General features: G+C 38.6%; 1 protein-coding gene across 3 annotated transcripts in view; it reads right to left on the bottom strand.

Moving 5' to 3' along the window:
• LOC309473909 (interleukin-2 receptor subunit beta) overlaps window positions 1-7,500 on the bottom strand; it is a 35,167-nt gene that overhangs the window by 25,739 nt on the left and 1,928 nt on the right. For 2 of the 3 annotated variants that reach the window (XM_082136167.1, XM_082136169.1), the window contains exon 1: window positions 5,742-5,953. The exons of the other annotated variant lie outside the window; for it this stretch is intronic. The gene's annotated coding sequence lies outside the window, so the exon portion shown is untranslated. Of the gene's footprint in view, window positions 1-5,741; window positions 5,954-7,500 lie in introns of those variants that run through there. 3 annotated transcript variants of the gene reach the window in all.

Genomic DNA, 7,500 nt, shown 5'->3' with positions numbered 1-7,500 from the left:
ACCATAACTGAGTAAATTACAGTTTCATCAACAACTTTTCCATTATGACCTTTAATGAAGAAATTGTCTTTGACCTAATGGTAGAAACTGCCACAAAAGGTCAACTTTAAAAGCACACCTGGTTGATACTCATGATAAAGAAATACCATGTAATATGTGAAACATATCTAGTGAGCTTTAATGTCTATTTCATAAGAAATGAAACTGTCTCTATAACGTTCAGTTCCAGCACAGAATGACAATACATTTCCATCACAATCTTCTTCAGTAAGAGATGAATGATGCAGCTTTTCATCTCAGCACAGTCTCGCTTATGCAACACTCAGTTACTCATCTTTAGCTGAACTACATCATTATTTTACATGTATACATAAACTTCATGTGCTAATCTTCATCAGCAGTGACCATCAGGTTGTATTACCTTCAAATGACATATCAACCGTTTGACTGAGTGGGATTTCTCATTTAATATTGTATACATTTCTAAAACCTATTGCATTTAATGTCCTCTCAGAATTCTGCCCAAAAACACTTGCAGGAATAAAGAAAGAGCAGCTTCTCCCAGCGATCCGGGAGCAGTTTGGTGACGATTCGTGCATTTTCATGTCACAAGGCAAGAGTGATAATGAACGACATGGGAGATCATTACATTGAAATTTTGGATCCGTACACACAGCCTTTTGGGTACATTTTTGGGTAGTTTTTGTGTTACCCAGATCCTGAGTCAGACGTAACAACCCACTGTTTGTGTAGTTTTTGTGTTACCCAGATCATGGGTCAGACGTAACAACCCACTGTTTGGGTAGTTTTTGTGTTACCCAGATCCTGATTCAGACGTAACAACCCACTGTTTGGGTAGTTTTTGTGTTACCCAGCTCATGGGTCAGACGTAACAACCCACTGTTTGGGTAGTTTTTGTGTTACCCAGATCATGGGTCAGACGTAACAACCCACTGTTTGGGTAGTTTTTGTGTTACCCAGCTCATGGGTCAGACGTAACAACCCACTGTTTGGGTAGTTTTTGTGTTACCCAGATCATGGGTCAGACGTAACAACCCACTGTTTGGGTAGTTTTTGTGTTACCCAGCTCATGGGTCAGACGTAACAACCCAGTGTTTGGGTAGTTTTTGTGTTACCCAGCTCATGGGTCAGACGTAACAACCCACTGTTTGGGTAGTTTTTGTGTTACCCAGCTCATGGGTCAGACGTAACAACCCACTGTTTCAGGTAGTTTTTGTGTTACCCAGCTCATGGGTCAGACGTAACAACCCACTGTTTCAGGTAGTTTTTGTGTTACCCAGCTCATGGGTCAGACGTAACAACCCACTGTTTGGGTAGTTTTTGTGTTACCCAGATCCTGAGTCAGACGTAACAACCCACTGTTTGGGTAGTTTTTGTGTTACCCAGATCATGGGTCAGACGTAACAACCCACTGTTTGGGTAGTTTTTGTGTTACCCAGCTCATGGGTCAGACGTAACAACCCAGTGTTTGGGTAGTTTTTGTGTTACCCAGCTCATGGGTCAGACGTAACAACCCACTGTTTGGGTAGTTTTTGTGTTACCCAGCTCATGGGTCAGACGTAACAACCCACTGTTTCAGGTAGTTTTTGTGTTACCCAGCTCATGGGTCAGACGTAACAACCCACTGTTTCAGGTAGTTTTTGTGTTACCCAGCTCCTGGGTCAGACGTAACAACCCAGTGTTTGGGTAGTTTTTGTGTTACCCAGCTCATGGGTCAGACGTAACAACCCACTGTTTCGGGTAGTTTTTGTGTTACCCAGCTCCTGGGTCAGACGTAACAACCCACTGTTTGGGTAGTTTTTGTGTTACCCAGCTCCTGGGTCAGACGTAACAACCCACTGTTTCGAGTAGTTTTTGTGTTACCCAGATCATGGGTCAGACGTAACAACCCACTGTTTGGGTAGTTTTTGTGTTACCCAGCTCCTGGGTCAGACGTAACAACCCACTGTTTCGGGTAGTTTTTGTGTTACCCAGCTCATGGGTCAGACGTAACAACCCACTGTTTGGGTAGTTTTTGTGTTACCCAGCTCCTGGGTCAGACGTAACAACCCACTGTTTCGGGTAGTTTTTGTGTTACCCAGATCATGGGTCAGACGTAACAACCCACTGTTTGGGTAGTTTTTGTGTTACCCAGCTCCTGGGTCAGACGTAACAACCCACTGTTTCGGGTAGTTTTTGTGTTACCCAGCTCATGGGTCAGACGTAACAACCCACTGTTTGGGTAGTTTTTGTGTTACCCAGCTCATGGGTCAGACGTAACAACCCACTGTTTGGGTAGTTTTTGTGTTACCCAGCTCATGGGTCAGACGTAACAACCCACTGTTTCGGGTAGTTTTTGTGTTACCCAGCTCCTGGGTCAGACGTAACAACCCACTGTTTCGGGTAGTTTTTGTGTTACCCAGCTCCTGGGTCAGACGTAACAACCCACTGTTTCGGGTAGTTTTTGTGTTACCCAGCTCATGGGTCAGACGTAACAACCCACTGTTTCGGGTAGTTTTTGTGTTACCCAGCTCATGGGTCAGACGTAACAACCCACTGTTTGGGTAGTTTTTGTGTTACCCAGAAGTTGATATCCAGTGTGCCAGAGCGAATCGCAGAGGTTATGAAGAAGAAGGTTAACACTGTACTGACTCTTTGCATACATTGAATGTTTTCGCTACACTCTTAAAAATAAAGGTCTTTATTGGCATCCATGGTTCCATGAAGAACTTTACTGTGGAAAATGTTTCTTTAGATTTTTAAAATGTTCTTCACAAACAAAAAATGGCTCTTTTAAGAACTGATCACTGAAAGGTTCTTTGGTGAACAAAAAATTGGCATTGAAGAAGGAGAAAAGGGGATGAAAAAGACCTGTTTGGAACCTTTAAGTTTACAACTTCACACAGGAACAAGTGAGTGACGCAAGAATACTGATGCAGATGATAATGATTCTCTCAGAAAGATGAAGTAGCGCTTGAGTCATTACTATCCAAAACCCTTACAAAAACCTCAAAAGTGTTCAGTGACTTCAGTCATTACCAGAGTTTTCACTTTAGAATACTGGTCCTAATTATTAGCAGTTCCTTCTGATGGATTTGGTAACACTTGAGTCATTACGGTCTTAGTAGTCATGGGAGGTTTGGTAAAACAGTAATGATCATCTAATAGTGAACTACCACATTCAACTAATGAATCAATGTTATTACTAACTAATTCATTATTCAGAGTTTCTTGATAGATAATAGTAATTACTAGTTAATAGTGCATTACTCTCATTTGTTACTGTAGTTATTCATTAGTGACAGAAGAGTTTTCTAAAGTGTTACCAACATGTGAAATAATCAATAAATACTAAAGCAGCAAAACACTACAGTCTACAACACTACATATGTTATTGCTAATACTTTCAGCCATTGCTGAATATTTGAATGTCAAAAGTGAACAAAATGTGAGAACTTTATAGGGAATTTCCACGACCCTCAGCAGGTCTTAAGACTTCCTCATCTATTTGTGCTACGCGCATTGTGTTAAACGCATTTTATGCAATTATATAAGAATTCATCATTTTTTCCCCCAGCAAATATTATTTTAAACTATTACATCAAAAACAGCCACTAATAACTCATTTTCAAAATCACAAATTTTAATCACTGTTTTTTTAAGTTAGTGACCTTGAGATGAAATTTGACAATTTATGTGTGTATTATAGTCCAATGGGCTGTTATCTCGTTTCTTCCTAGAATCGCAAAAAAAATCTAAACCACAAACATTCACGCCCACACAAACACACATACAAATACATTTATTTACCGTAATTTCCAATCAAGGTGTAATTTTCTTTAAATTATGCAAAAATGAAAATATTTTTATTTTCAAAATATTATTTCAGAAAATAATACTTTTATTTAGATGATCTCAAGAAAAGTATTATTTTCTGAAATAATTATATTTTGAAAATAAAAATATTTTTATTTTTGCATAATTTAAAGAAAATTACACCTTGATTTTCACCTTTTGTTTAAATTATGCAAAAATAGGATTTTTTATTTATTTTAGATGCGTACATTCTAGAGTAGCCTACAGCAAGTCTTTTAATTATGCTCAAATGCCCTGTTTACATTCAGTTAATAATTCTCTACCCACTTGTGAACATTGTTACAAATTAAACACGCAGTAAGTAGTGTGAGTTAAAATGTTGTTTATTTAGGCTACGTCCATTGGGCAAAAGTAGCCCATTTTTGAGGAAACATGTTTAGCACATATCAGCATAAAGAGAACAAGATAGAGAACTTCTTTAAATGCTATATTTACATGTGGAAGTTGGCTACGCTAACCAACTTTAGCCTGACGAAGTGTTAATTTCGCTCGTTTGTGTTTCAGTCAGTCATTTCGGCCATTTCAACCTCTGAATTGAGATCCAAACTGACAAATTATGGAGGCGAAACCGAAACAGAGAGAAACTTTCACAGTTGTCTTTCAGCTCGTGTCAACAGCACTAAATCAACATCCATGAGGGAGTCCGTCCGAAGATAAACACCCCATAACTCCTACAGAAACAGCATTATGACCGTGCGCGTGCTCATAAAGCCCAAAATATGTGACTGACTCTGAATATGCAATGCACACATAGGCTATGATGTGGACAAACTGTGGTTCATTATTTTGGCAGCGGACCATTTGCTCTGTCCTCACTTCATTAGTTTAGTCTGACTCGGATTTATTCATCAGGCTCTGCAGATTTCCATTGAACTCTGGCAGAGCAAAATACATTATGACGGACGCCGAGGCCTACATGACAAACCAAACGGATTAATATTCCCTTCAAAACCATCTATTCTAACCTGATTTACTATGACAAGATAACAAACGCAAAATAGCCGCTGTCTTTAAACCACGAGCGAAAGAGTTTGAGATAAAACAGAGTCCTGATGATCTATTCTAGAAATTTAGGTCGGTGAAAAACATGTGTGGCATTAGCCTACCACACACACACACACACACACACACACACACACACACACACACCCCGAACTTACTGATGATCTCTATTTACAACTCTCATTCTTATTAATAATTTGACTATATTAGCAGGCTGAAGCAACTGATGGGTTGAATAGTCCAATGGGCTGTTATCTCGTTTCTTCCTAGAATCGCAAAAAATATCTAAACCACAAACACTTTCTCTCTCTCTCTCTCTCACACACACACACACACACACACACACACACACACACACACACACACACACACACACACACAGTGTGATTACGAGAAAAAAAGAGCTCTACATCCTCCAGCACTCACACCTTTGCCGTCACATCCTTCTCTGTCCCCTAAACTTTTTCCACTTATCACAAACACCATCATCCATCCCAGCACACACACACACACACACACACACACACACACACACACACTTCGCGCTTCTATTTCAGTGTTAATTTGTGGAAATATAGTTTGCTTTGTTCATTCAGTTTAACAGCATTAAAGAGGGCACATGTTTTCACTCAACTGAACTGTGTCGCATTTTAAACACATTCTTCATCCCTGAATCAGCGCTTTATTTAATCCGACAGCTCAGGTAATGCTCATTAATGCCATGACCCATTTCAGGGATGGTCAAAATTACGATTTAAAATCAGTCAGAGAGCTTGACATTATCTGCTGAGATATTAACAATATATTCCAGAAAATTATCAGCGTTTTTTGGCCCTAAATGATAATGAAACATATAAACTGACCTGCTCTTCTCCATCTCTCCGTCGACCAGCGGGAGCTCAAGCCAACTTTCAGACCTTTGATATACTCAAGGTTATTTGAGATAAAGGGTTTCCCTTTTCGTTCTCTCTCTCTTTGTTTTCGTTTGAAGAGAATAAAATGGTAAAATCCTTGCGGTTTGTTTCTCGCTTCTGTAAACCGCGTCTCGCTTCTCTCAGAAAAGCTCCTCTAAAAAAATCCCCTCGGTCTTCTTTCCTTAAAATCTCCGTCACAGACACAAGAATGACGGTTTCTTATTCCTATATGACGTTATCTGGTGATTTTACCTAAATACGTTAAAACGACGAATGGAAATTAATTGAACGGTTCTAATGTTTATGTCTACTTTTTAGACTATATTTTTTTCAAAATTGATACAACTTTTTAATAACTTTTAGTAGGTCTAATCAGGCCTACCTACAATTAGCTACACATTTACATTATAAGGGCAATTTAAAAAAAAATTTGAATTTTCAAATAAACTACCTTCACATTTTTAATGTATAGGCCTATTGACTTTTGTATTTTCATAAAAGCTACCTTCGCATTTTTAATGCACATGGATTTGCTTTATATAAGTAGCCTACAGTTTGTTAATAAAGTGGTATAAAAAGATTTTTGTAATCTAATATCAGAATCTGTGTTTAGATCTGTAACTCTAGCGCCCCCTTCAGGACGGTGTACATCATGAGCTAATACACTTGCAATGTGTCAATTACTTTTGATTTGTTCGTTGCAAACATTTGAAAGTCTGTACATTTTGGCAATAAACCTGATTTGCAATGGGGGGTGTATAATTTCGATTACAACTGTTGCTAAGATTTCTGATCGTTTACTGTAAATGACCTGCATCAAAACACAGACATGTTTTCAGTCTCCAAAATGCAGATAATAAAAAAAGCTTCAGTACAGTTTCATAGATTTCAGCGATTCTACACGATGAGGCATGTTCAAAATCTCCTTTGTTTTGACATTTCTGTGTGTACAGTTTGGTCTGAAGCAAACAAGCACGGGTAAAGGGACTGTACGATTTCAACACTGTCAAAAACCCCTGGCTGACCTAAATAAAATCACGAGATTATCATCACTATCACAATCTAAGGCTTGTTGAGACACTCAGATGTTCATCATATGGCAGTCTAAATGTCACTAAATGAACAGTAAACGCCTCAAACAGCTGAATTACATTTTATAGGAGAGAAAGTTCACATCTGACCCACTGGCAATGACTCATTTGTAGCAATTACAATGAAATAGTAGTATAAATATGCACACTTCCACTGAGTCTTCTGTGTCTTTGTACATTTAAAGACTTTTTTTCCAGGCTAAATCAGAACATCCCACCCCTAGCTCTGATATCCTTCTCATCCTTTGTCAGTGGAAGTCTATATAACCGTATTCAGATTTGTCCAAATCAGATTTCTGTTTATATCCGTTTGGAATCCGATCATATTTAGCAAATGTGAACGGCAGAAAATCACATGGAAAGGTTTTTTGAGCTTCATTTGAATGTGGTTTGAAATCATATTCAAAAAGCATTTCTGGAAATCCATTTCAGTCTGACCTCTCTGATTCTGTGTGATTTAATCAAACGTGAACATGCCAGACTTTGTTATAGGAAACACAATGGAAGTCGCTGCAGAGACAAGGTTGTTGTTGAACAGAAAATTACAAAACCATATTTAGAGATCGGCGGAAACGACAGCACAGGATAGATAGATAGTAGACAGACAGACAGACAGA

This window comes from Leuciscus leuciscus (genome assembly GCF_965113295.1).
Source record: "Leuciscus leuciscus genome assembly, chromosome: 14".
NCBI lineage: Eukaryota > Metazoa > Chordata > Actinopteri > Cypriniformes > Leuciscidae > Leuciscus > Leuciscus leuciscus.
The sequence above is the reverse complement of the archived record's forward strand: the minus strand, read 5'-3'. Positions and strand labels throughout refer to the sequence as shown.